Source organism: Jaculus jaculus, chromosome 5 (genome assembly GCF_020740685.1).
Source record: "Jaculus jaculus isolate mJacJac1 chromosome 5, mJacJac1.mat.Y.cur, whole genome shotgun sequence".
NCBI classification, from domain to species: Eukaryota; Metazoa; Chordata; class Mammalia; order Rodentia; family Dipodidae; genus Jaculus; species Jaculus jaculus.
Genome location: NC_059106.1, coordinates 109238630 through 109251603, shown reverse-complemented (window position 1 = coordinate 109251603; position 12974 = coordinate 109238630). Strand labels below are relative to the sequence as shown.

Here is a 12974-nt window from a genome sequence, read left to right as displayed (position 1 = left end):
ATTTATAGTTATACTCCTGCCTCAGCCTCCCAAGTATTGAGATTCAAGATGTGAGCCACTACACCTAGCCGCCTTGTTTTGTGTCAGAGGGGTGAGGATTTGGAAATAATCTTAAGGATCTCTTTGCACATGATTGGTTAAATTAACTTAAAAGTGAAATACTTTTTTAATATGTATTATTTAAGAGAGCGAGAAAGAGGGGCTGGAGAGATGGCTTAGTGGTTAAGGTGCTTGCTTGCAAAGGACCTAGGTTCAATTCCCCAGGACCTATGTAAGCCAGATGCACAAGGTGACACATGCATCTAGGGTTTGTTTGCAATGGTGGAGGCCCTACCGCACCCATTTTCTCTCTTATTTGAGAGCAACAGAGAGAGAAAGAGGCAGATAGAGAGGGAATGCGTGTGCCACGGCCTCCAGCCATTGCAAACGAACTCCAGACATGTGCGCCCCGTTGTGCATCTGGCTACTGTGGGTCCTGGGGAATCGAGCCTAGAACCGGGGTCCTTAGGCTTCATAAGCAAGCGCTTAACCACTAAGCCATCTCTCCAGCCCTATCTCTTTTTAATATTTTATTCTTATTTATTTGATACAGAGAGAAAGAAGCAAAGAGAAAGACAAAAAGAGAAAATGGGGAAATTTTTTTTTTTAAGTGAGAGTAGCCAGGCATGGTGGCACATGCTTTTAATCCCAGCACTCAGGAGGCAAAGGTAGGAGGATCGCTGTGAGTTCAAGGCCACCCTGAGACTACATAGTGAGTTCCAGGTCAGTCTGTGCCAGACTAAAACCCTACCTTGACAAAACAAAGTAAGAGTAGTAGTATATGGGCATAAAAGTAAATGTGTAGAGGACAGTTTCGTAAGTACAATATTTAGTCAGACAAGTTTAAAAAGTGAAGGCAGGCTGAAAGAGGGCTTAGTGGTTAAGGCATTTGCCTGCAAAGCCAAAGAATCCAGGTTCAAATCCTCAGGACCCACATAAACCAGATACACAAAGTGGCACATATGTCTACAGTTTGCAGCGGCTGAAGGCCCAGTACACCCACTCACTCTTTCTGCCTCTCTTTCAAATAAATAAGATCTAAACAAGTAATAAAAGTGAAGGCACAGGCTGGAAAGGTTCTCAGCAGTTAAGATGTTTTCCTATGAAGCCTAATGGCTGGAGTTCCATTCCCCAGGACCCACGCAAAACATGATGTCCAAAGTGGCAAATGTGTCTGGTGCTTATTTGTAGTGGCTAGATGCTCTGGCGGGCCCATTCTCGTTCATATTCGTGTCCTCCTCTCTTCCTCCCTCCCCCCCCCCAGGTGTGGTGTCCCACACCTTTAATCCTTGCACTTATAAGGTTGACTGAGGAGGATAGCTGTGAGTTTGAGGCCAGCCTGAGACTGACTACACAGTGAATTCTAGGTCAGCCTGGGCTACAGTGAGACAGTACCTGGAAAAACTAAAAAATAAAAGAGAGAAAAATGCAGTTACATTGGGCCAATAACTAAGTGCCCATACCAGAGGAATGTTCATAGGATGCTAGATGTATGTTACAAACCGTTTGTTTTTGTGGGCTTTGTGTATGTATTAAAATGTTTTGGGGCTGGAGAAATGGATTAGCGGTTAAGGCACTTAACTGCGAAGCCTAAGGACCCATGTAAGCCAGACACACAAGGTGACACAGTGCTGAAGGTTGCACATGTACACACGTCTGGAGTTCAATTACAGTGACTGGAGGCCCTGGTGCACTAGTCTCTCTCGCTCTCATTCTCCCTTTCCCTCTCCTGCATTTAAAAAAAGGGGGGGGGGCTGGAGAGATGGCTTAGCGGTTAAGCGCTTGCCTATGAAGCCTAAGGACCCCGGTTCGAGGCTCGGTTCCCCAGGTCCCACGTTAGCCAGATGCACAAGGGGGCGCACACGTCTGGAGTTTGTTTGCAGAGGCTGGAAGCCCTGGCGCACCCATTCTCTCTCTCTCCCCCTCTATCTGTCTTTCTCTCTGTGTCTGTCGCTCTCAAATAAATAAATAAATAATAAATATATATATAATAAAAAAAAAGTCTGTGGCTTGCTTTTAAAAAAAGATCTGTTTTCAAATATTTACTTATGTAAAAATTACTTCAGTGAGTTGAAGGCCAACTTCTAACCAGTGTACAGTGTTTGTAGGATTGTATTTGCAGCTATAAGAAGCTTAAATGGGAGGATCACTTGAGCCTAGAAGTTCTGGCTAGCCTGAACTTCTAGCCAGACCCTGTCTCTTAAAAATACTAACTTCCAGTGCAAAAGATCTAGTGCGACAAGTAGCATTTTGCTTCTTTTTCTGAAAATAGCTTTATACCATTATACATTACTGAAAAGGAAAAAGAATACATTATGTAATTGAACAAGTTTTGACATTGCAGACTTCCTGAAAGGGTCTCAGGGACCCCTAGAGGCCTCTAGGACCAAAACATCTAATAGTTCATGATGTGCAAGCCTTAGTACAATAGTCACTTGGGAATCTTGAAAATTTCTATTCCTGGGAAAGCTTGATAATGCATACCTAAAATCCCAGCAGGAGGACTTCCATGAGTCCAAGATCAACCTATGCTCCCACATTCTGATTCATTGTATCTGAAATGGGTGACAACTGTAGTTATAATCTTGAGTGACTGGTGGAGATGTAAAAATAACACTGCTCATAAAATTCTGTCTTTTCCTCTGCTCTGTGGAAGTAAATCCTGTGTGCTTCACTATGGACAGTAGAAAAGTCCATTGAAGTGCAGCTACTACACCTCTCAGCTTTGCCTCATACCCACAGTGTACTCAAGCTGTTCCCTTTTAGCCTGCACTAATATCATACTTGTGCCTTGTCTTTTGCAACACAGTGAGACAGGGTTGGAATGTTTGAAGTTTTTACTCAAGGCTCAGGACTAACAAAAGAAAACTACTCAGAATTAGAAGTCCTGGCTTACCCTTTCCTTTTGCTTTCTAAGGAGGCTTTCCACATGCCAGGACCTTTTTAATTTAATTTTATTATTTTTTTAATGGTAGGGTCTAGCTCTCACCCAGGCTGACCTGGAATTCACTATGTAGTCTCAGGGTGGCCTTGTACTCACAGTGATCCTTCTACCTTTGCCTCCCAAGTGCTGGGGTTAAAGGTGTGCACCACCACACCCAGCAGTACCTTTTTTTAATTAAGAGTGAAAGGTCTAAGAAAAGTCTGTTCCTTTTGTTCCTAATATATGATTTATTTATTTATTTGATACAGAGAAAGTGACACAGAGAGGGAGAGAATGGACATGCTAGGGCCTTCAGCCACTGCAAAGGAACTCCAGAAGCACGTGCCCTCTTGTGCATCTGCCTTATGTGGGTCCTGGAGAATTGAACCAGGATCCTTTGGCTTTGCAGGCAAATGCCTTAACTGCTAAGCCATCCCTCCAGCCCCTCATTTTGTATTTTACCTGAGAAATGAGTAGGTATATAAAGGAAAATAAATATTTTTTCTCAGTAACATTTACATGACAGTGTTGAGCCCTCTAGTGAAACAGAAGTAATGACATTTTTTACCAAAAAAGAGAATTAAAAAATCAGTGAACTTACCTTTCAGATACAGAAAATAACTTATGATGGTTGTTAACATGTTCAGGATTCTGCAAGAAAATGTTTCATATAGGCCTATCATGAAGCATTTTTATTTGCATAATTATAACCAATGTTTGATTTTCTGTATTTTGTTTGTTGTTTTCAAGGTAGGGTCTCTGTAGCCCAGGCTGACCTGGAATTTACTGTGTAGTCTTAGGTTGGCCGTGAACTAATGGTGACCCTCCAACCTCTGCATCCCAAGGGCTGGGATTAAAGGCATGTGCCACCATGCCTGGCCTGATTTTCTGTATTTTTATGTAGGGCTGCTCATGAGTGTTTCTGAGGTACTTAAAAGCCTACTTTTTGGATTTTCCAAGGAGAGGTTCTAACAGAGAACTGTCATCAGCAATAACAAGCATTAAAAAAAAAATTATTTATAGATAGCGGCATAGGTACCACGCCAAAGCAGCCTAGGGGAGAAAAAAGACCAAAAAAGCTCAGCAAAATACACACTTTTACTAAAAGGTGAGGTGTATAGGAAATTGAAGAGGCAGTGGAGAAGTAGAAGAGATCCAAGCATCCAGAGCCAGCACAGGCTGGCAAAAGCGGCCCTGGCAGCTCTGCCAACCGCGGCGGCCAGGCTCGGCTCCAGCCTCAGGAAAAGCCAGGTGCGGGAGCTTCCCCTCACACCAGTGCTCTCCGCAACTCAGGAAACGTGAAGGGAGAGCGGCAGTGAGCAACGGAGGAGCAGACCGCGAGGTAGAAGAACACATGGAGCAGCGAGAGAACCAGAGCAGCTGTGGCTCCCTCCCCTCCCCCACCGCCTGAGCCCCTCCAGCGAACAGAGCAGCAGTCCCGGGACCGGCCACGCCAACTTGAGCCAATAGCGGGACCCAAGCAGGAGCAGAGTTCAGCAACATCAGTGGCTCCGGCACTGGTAACAGCGGCCCCAGCAGTAGCAGATCCAGTAGCAGCAGCAGCGGCAGACCCAACAGCAGCAGACCCAGGAGCGGCAGCAGCAGCTTCAGCAGCAGTGGTGGCTCCAGCAGTGGCAGCTACAGCAGCAGAAGAAGCAGCAGCGGTGGGCCCAGCAGCAGCAGCTTTAGCAGCAGCAGGGGTGCTGATCTGCAGGGCCACAGTTGCCAGGCTCGGTTTGCCCCGCAGTAAAAGCCAGTGCCCAGCTCCAGAAATCAGAACAGAAGCCCGATGACCCAGGCAGCAACTTGACTGAGACCAAAATCATCCAAGGTAACTGGGATTGCACCAGGGAAGGATCTCACTTGGTCGCAAGCGGACTTGGATCCCTCAACAGACCAGAAATCTTAACCTCTTTGTTGATAGAGGATCTGGTCGTTATAATAACTACTCTTGCATACATACTTGGGACTGTTTTTGATTGAATGTGTACAGTGTTTAGTTAAATTTTAGAATCTACCTGTATTTTATTCCACTCAGCCTGCTTGAATACTCCCATAGCAGGGAAACTCAACCCCTAGGAACACCTTTGTAGATACTCTGAGAGTCTTAAGAGCCACACCTAACACCTTAAGCTCCTACCCTGAAAATGTAACATCAAATCAATTGATACAGCTAAGAATACCCAGCTAGCTAGAAAAATCCAAGCTTTAACTTAATCCAAGATGCAAAAATATATACATTATAACATCAGAAACACTAAAAATCAAGATGATATAAATCCACCTAAAAGTATTAATGCATCAGAAATGTCCTCCAGTAAGAACGAGTTAGAGGAAATGCCTGAGAAAGAGTTCAAAAGAATGATTGTAAATATGTTCAAAGAGGTCAAAGAACAAATCAAAAGAATCAAAAAAGAAATCAAAGAGGAAATCAAAGGAATCAAAGAAGATGCAGGACACCAATTTAATGAAATAAAGAAGGCGAGTGCGGGCATAGCCCCGGCCCCTTGGAGTGCCGGGGCAGAGCGGGCAGCTGGCGCAGAGCTGCCGAGCAGGGCCGCGGGGGTTGAGCGGCAGCGGCCCAGCGGGGCTGCGGGGTCTTCATGATGAGAACTTCAGGGGTACTTCCCTCTCTGAGTAATTGATAGTCTGCGCGATGAGGAGATGGCGGACAGTGTTAAAACCTTTCTCCAGGACCTTGGCAGGTGAGCCACACATTGTTAGTCGAATTTTCCAGTGTTGTGCTTGGAATGGTGGAGTATTCTGGTTCAGTCTCCTCTTGTTTTACCGAGTGTTTATTCCTGCGCTTCAGTCAGTAACAGCCCGGATCATTGGTGACCCATCGCTCCATGGAGATGTCTGGTCGTGGCTGTAATTCTTCTCACCTCCATTTTCAGTGCTCTTTGGGTGCTCCCCCTGTTTGTGCTTAGCAAAGTTGTGAATGCCATTTGGTTTCAGGATATAGCTGACCTGGCATTTGAGGTATCAGGGAGGAAGCCTCATCCATTCCCCAGTGTCAGCAAAATAATTGCTGACATGCTCTTCAACCCTCTGCTACAGGCTCTTTTCCTTATCCAGGGGATGTTTGTGAGTCTCTTCCCCATCCATCTCGTTGGCCAGCTGGTTAGTCTGCTGCATATGTCACTTCTTTACTCACTGTACTGCTTTGAGTATCATTGGTTCAATAAAGGAATTGAAATGCACCAGCGATTGTCAAACATAGAAAGGAATTGGCCTTATTACTTTGGATTTGGCTTGCCCTTGGCGCTCCTCACAGCAATGCAGTACTCCTACACCATCAGTGGCTGCCTCTTCTCTGTCCTGTTTCCTTTATTCATCATCAGCGCCAATGAAGCAAAGACTCCTGGGAAAGCATACCTTTTCCAGCTGCGCCTCTTCTCCTTGGTGGTCTTCTTAAGCAACAGACTATTCCACAAGACAGTCTACCTGCAGTCAGCCCTAAGCAGCTCAACCTCCACAGAGAAGCTCCCCTCACTGCATCCATCTCCTGCCAAACTGAAGGCTGCTGCAGGCCGCTGAGTTTCCTGCTGTCCAAAGGAGATCGTGGGATTGGATGGAGGCTGTGGCAGCTCTTTTTCCTGTTCTCCTTCCCTACCAGGGAAGGTGGGACCCACTGCTAAGGCCCTCTGCATATCCCCTTCTCTTTGAGGAATTGGAATCTTTGTCTCTGGTGCACATAAGGCAGGATCGTCCTGACCCAGTATGTGGAGTTTTACCACCACCATGAGTCTGAAAAGACCACAGGTTTTCCAGCTTTTTTCTAGCATTTACCAGCCCCTGTGCCTGGACAGATTTGAAGAATTGGTTTTTCTCCCTGTGCCATTACCCTTCCACCTCTCTTTGCTGCCTTCCAGCACCCTCGGATGAATGGGTTTTGTAATCCTAACTGTTGTATTTTGTGAATTTGTTGTTATTGTTTTTCTGTGAAGCACATACATTGGATGTGGGAGGTGAAGGAGTATCTCAGTTACTCCTGCTGACTCCCTTACTAGCCATCACTGTCTTGTTTCTTGTAACTCAGGTTAGGTTTTGGTCTCTTGTTCTATTGCAAAAAGAAGAAAAAAAAAAAGAGAGAGAGAGAGAGAGAGCCTGAAGAGATGGGACAGGACAGATCTCACAGCCAGATTGGCTGGCTGCTGAGGAATAATTTTCTTTCTCCCCTTGAAGGGAAAAAGCTTTTTTTTCACTGATACATTTAAAATTCCCCAGCTAGGGGAGATACCAATTCTGGACAAGTGCCACTGGAATACAGAATGCTTGGAGAATCTGAACTTTTCAACTCTGGAAGATGAAAATTTACTGTTGGCCACTGCTGGGTCTGATTGGTATTTCAAAGGAATATTGGGTACTGCAAATAGGAACTGAAGGGGGATAAACTTATTAAACCCATTAACCTGTGATTGATGATGTTTACCTGTCATTTTAAAGACTAAATAGAAGGTGGGAAGTCTGATGTCAAAAACTTGTACAATTTTAAAATATCACAATTAAATGTGAGCTGGTTTCCCATTAAAAAAAAAGAAGGCAATATAAGACATAAATAAGGAAATAGAAATAATAAAGAAAAACCAGTCAGAATTACTAGCAATGAAGAACACAGTTAATGAAATAAAAAACTCTGTAGAAAATCTCACCAGTAGGATGGATGAGGGAGAGGACAGAATATCTAAGCTAGAAGACCAGGTGGCAGACCTAATACAGTCCAACAAAGAGAAAGACAAACTTATAGAAAAGTATGAGTGGGAATTTCAAGATTTTCGGGACACTATGAAAAGATCCAATATAAGAATTCAGGGCATAGTAGAAGGAGAAGAATTCCACTCCAAAGGCATAGTAGGCGTCTTCAACAAAATCATAGAAGAAAATTTCCCCCAAATTGGGAAAGAGGTGCCAATGCAGATACAGGAAGCCTTTAGAACCCCAGCCACAAAAAAACCTGGAAAGAACCTCTACTCGCCATATTATAATCAAACTTCCAAACACACACACCAAAGAAAAAATATTGAAAGCACATAGAGAGAAAAATCAAGTTACCTACAAAAGCAAGCCCATCAGGATTACAGCAGATTATTCAACACAAACTTTTAAAGCCATAAGGGCTTGGAGTGATGTATTCCAAGTTCTGAAAGATAACAACTGTCAACCAAGGTTACTTTATCCTGCAAAGTTATCCATTCAAATAGATGGAGAAATAAGGACATTCCATGACAAAAGCAGGTTAAAAGAATATTTGAAGACAAAACCAGCTCTACAGAAAATACTTGATAGAATCCTCCATGTTGAAGAAAAGGAAAAGCACACATATAAGGAACCTAGAAAAAAACAAGCAATACTCAAATACTAGTTAACACAAGAGAGCACAGATAGAACCGGAACCACACACACACATACAAAAATGGCAAACATAAATACATACCTTTCAACAATATCTCTTAATATCAATGGCCTCAATGCCCCAACAAAAAGACATAGGTTTGCAGAATGGGTTAAAAAGCAGGATCCTACAATTTGTTGTCTCCAAGAAACTCACCTTTCTACAAAGGATTGACATTATCTTAGGGTGAAAGGTTGGAAGACAGTGTTTCAAGCAAATGGGCCTAGAAAACAAGCAGGGGTTGCTATCCTAATATCTGACAAGGTAGACTTCAGTCCAACGTTAGTCAAGAAAGATAAGGATGGTCACTTTATATTGATTAAGGGCACACTCCAACAGGAGGACATTACAATCCTAAACATATATGCACCTAATATGGGGGCTCCAAATTCGTCAAACAAACACTATTAGAACTAAGTTCACAGATAACACCAAACACAGTGGTGGTGGGTGACTTTAACACCCCACTCTCATCAATTGACAGGTTATCCCGGGAAAAAATAAACAGAGAGGCATCTGGACTAAATGAGGTCATAGAAGGAATGGACCTAACAGATATATACAGGACATTTCATCCAAAGGCTGCAGAATATACATTCTTTTCAGCAGCACATGGAACATTCTATAAAATAGACCATATATTAGGACACAAAGCAAATCTTAACAAATTCAGGAAAATTGAAATAATTCCTTGCATTCTATCTGACCACAATGGAATTAAACTACAAATCAGTAGCAAGAAAGGCTATAGAGTATACACAAAATCATGGAAACTAAACAATACACTACTAAATGATGAATGGGTCAATGAAGAAATCAAGAAGGAAATCAAAAAATTTATAGAGTCAAACGATAATGAGAACACAACATATCAAAATCTCTGGGACACAATGAAGGCAGTTCTAAGAGGTAAATATATAGCCTTAAGTGCCTATATTAAGAAATTAGAAAGGTCGCAAGTAAACGACCTAATGCTTCACCTTAAAGCCTTGGAAAAAGAAGAACGAGGCAAACCAAAAATCAGTAGATGGGAAGAAATAATAAAGATTTGGGCAGAAATTAATGAAATGGAAACAAAAAAATATCCAAAAAATGAACGAAACAAAGAGTTGGCTCTTTGAAAGGATAAACAAGATTGATAAACCCTTAGCAAATCTGATCAAAAGAAAGAGAAGACACACAAATTAGTAAAGTCAGAGATGAACAAGGTAACATCACAACAGATTCCAGAGAAATTCAAAAAATCATAGGGACATACTATCAAAGCATATATTCCACAAAGTATGAAAATCTGAAAGAAATGGATGATTTAGCCGGGCATGGTGGTGCATGCCTTTAATCCCAGCACTTGGGAGGCAGAGGTAGGAGGATTGCCATGAGTTCAAGGCCACCCTGAGACTACAGAGTTAATTCCAGATCAGCCTGGGCCAGAGTGAGACCCTACCTCAAAAAAAAAAACCAAAAAACCTAGAAAAAAAGAAATGGATGATTTATATGACCTACCTAAATTAAATCAAGATGAGATTAATCACTTAAATAGACCTATAACAAATATGGAGATCCCAACAGTTATCAAAAATCTCCCAACTAAAAAAAGCCCAGGCCCAGATGGATTCACTGCTGAATTTTACCAGACTTATAAGGAAGAGCTAACACCATTGCTTCTTAAGCTTTTCCAGGAAATAGAAAAAGAAGGAATTCTACCAAACTCCTTCTATGAGGCCAGCATCACCCTGATACCAAAACCAGGCAAAGATAGAACAAAAAAAGAAAATTACAGACCAATCTCCCTCATGAACATAGATGCAAAAATTCTCAACAAAATATTGGCAAACAGAATACAAGAGTATATCAAAAAGATCATTCACCCTGACCAAGTAGGCTTTATCCCAGAGATGCAGGGATGGTTCAAGATATGCAAATCTATAAATGTAATACATTACATAAACGGGTTGAAGGACAAAAATCACATGATCATCTCATTAGATGCAGAGAAAGCATTTGATAAAATCCAACATCCCTTCATGATAAAAGTCCTACAGAGACTGGGAATAGAAGGAACATATCTCAATATAATAAAGGCTATTTATGACAAGCCTACAGCCAACATATTACTAAATGGGGAAAAACTGGAAGCTTTTCCACTAAAATCAGGAACAAGACAAGGGTGTCCACTCTCCCCACTTTTATTTAATATAGTTCTGGAAGTCTTAGCCATAACAATAAGGCAAGAGACACACATAAAAGGGATACCAATTGGAAAGGAAGAGATCAAGTTATCATTATTTGCAGATGACATGGTTCTATATATAAAGGACCCTAAAGACTCTACTAGCAAGCTGTTAGAGCTGATCAAAACCTACAGCCATGTAGCAGGATACAAAATAAATACAGAGAAATCAGTACCTTTCATATATGCTAACAACAAACACACAGAGGATGAAATCAGAGAATCACTCCCATTCACAATTGCATCAAAAAAAATAAAGTACCTTGGAATAAACCTAACCAAGGAAGTAAAGAATCTCTGCAATGAGAACTTTAAAACACTCAAGCGAGAAATTGCAGAAGACACTAGAAAGTGGAGAAACATCCCTTGTTCCTGGATTGGAAGAATCAATATTGTGAAAATGGCAATCTTACCTAAAGCAATCTACACATTTAATGCAATCCCTGTCAAAATTCCAAAGGCTTTCTTCATGGAAATAGAAAAGACAATCCAAAAATTCATTTGGAATCACAAAAAACCTCGAATATCTAAAATAATACTGAGCAACAAAAAAGAGGCTGGTGGTATCACCATACCTGATTTTTTTTTTTTAATATTTATTTATTTATTTATTTATTTGAGAGTGACAGACACAGAGAGAAAGACAGATAGAGGGAGAGAGAGAGAATGGGCGCGCCAGGGCTTCCAGCCTCTGCAAACAAACTCCAGACGCGTGCGCCCCCCTGTGCATCTGGCTAACGTGGGACCTGGGGAACCGAGCCTCGAACCGGGGTCCTTAGGCTTCACAGGCAAGCGCTTAACCGCTAAGCCATCTCTCCAGCCCCCATACCTGATTTTAACCTATACTACAGAGCCATAGTAACAAAATCAGCATGGTACTGGCACAAAAACAGACATATAGATCAGTGGAACAGAATAGAGGACCCAGATGTAAGCTCAAGTAGCTATAGCCACCTGATATTCGATAAAAATGCCCAAAAAACTCATGGGAGAAAAGACAGCCTCTTCAGCAAATGGTGTTGGGAAAACTGGATATATATCTGCAGAAGGATGAAAATAGATTCTTCTCTCTCTCCATGCACAAGAATTAAGTCCAAATGGATTGAAGACCTTAACATCAGACCTGAAACTCTGAAACTGCTAGAGGCAAAAGTAGGGGAAACCCTTCAACATATTGGTCTTGGCAAAGACTTTCTGAATACCACCCCAATTGCTCAGGCAATAAAACCACAGATTAATCACTGGGACCTCATGAAATTACAAAGATTTTGCACTGCAAAGGACACAGTGAAAAAAGCAAAGAGGCAACCTACAGAATGGGAAAAAATCTTCGCCAGCCATATATCTGATAGAGAATTAATATGTAGGATATACAAAGAACTCAAAAAGTTAAATAATAAGGAATCAAACAAGCCAATCAAAAAATGGGCCATTGCCGGGCATGGTGGCTCACGCCTTTAATCCCAGCACTCGGGAGGCTGAGGTAGGAGGATCACCATGAGTTCGAGGCCACCCTGAGACTCCATCCTGAATTTCAGGTCAGCCTGGGCTAGAGTGAGACCCTACCTCAAAAAACCAAAAAAAAAAAAAAAGGGGGGGGGGTCTATGGAGCTAAATAGAGCATTCTCAAAGGAAGAAATACAAATGGCATATAAGCGCCTAAAAAAATGTTCTACGTCACTAGTCATCAGGGAAATGCAGATTAAAACTACATTGAGATTCTATCTCACTCCTGTCAGATTGGCCACCATCATGAAAACAAATGATTATAAATGTTGGCGGGGATGTGGAAAAACAGGAACCCCTCTACACTGCTGGTGGGAATGCAATTTGGTCCAGCCATTGTGGAAAACAGTGTGGAGGTTCCTAAAACAGCTAGAGATTGATCAACCATATGACCCAGCTATAGCACTCCTAGGCATATATCCAAAGGACTCATCTCATATCCTTAGAAGTACGTGCTCAACCATGTTTATTGCTGCTCAATTTATAATAGTTGGGAAATGGAACCAGCCTAGATGTCCCTCAACTGATGAGTGGATAATGAAGATGTGGCACATTTATACAATGGAGTTCTACTCAGCAGTAAAAAAAAAATGAAGTTATGAAATTTGCAGAAAAATGGATGGATCTTGAAAGGATTATACTATGTGAGGTAACCCAGGCCCAGAAAGCCAAACACCACATGTTCTCTCTCATATGTGGATCCTAGCTACAGATGATTGGGCTTCTGCGTGAGAAGGAAAATACTTAGTAGCAGAGGCCAGTAAGTTAAAAAGGAGACATAAAGGAAAGAGAAAGGAAGGGAGGAGGGTACTTAATAGGTTGATATTCTATATATGTAAGTACAATGATTGAGATGGGGAGGTAATATGAAGTAGAATGGA

General features: G+C 42.0%; 1 pseudogene; it reads left to right on the top strand.

Annotated features, from left to right (window-relative positions):
- Window positions 1-5618: 5618 nt before the first annotated feature.
- On the top strand, window positions 5619-6519 carry LOC101599292 (annotated as a pseudogene).
- The last annotated feature ends 6455 nt before the right edge of the window (window positions 6520-12974 follow it).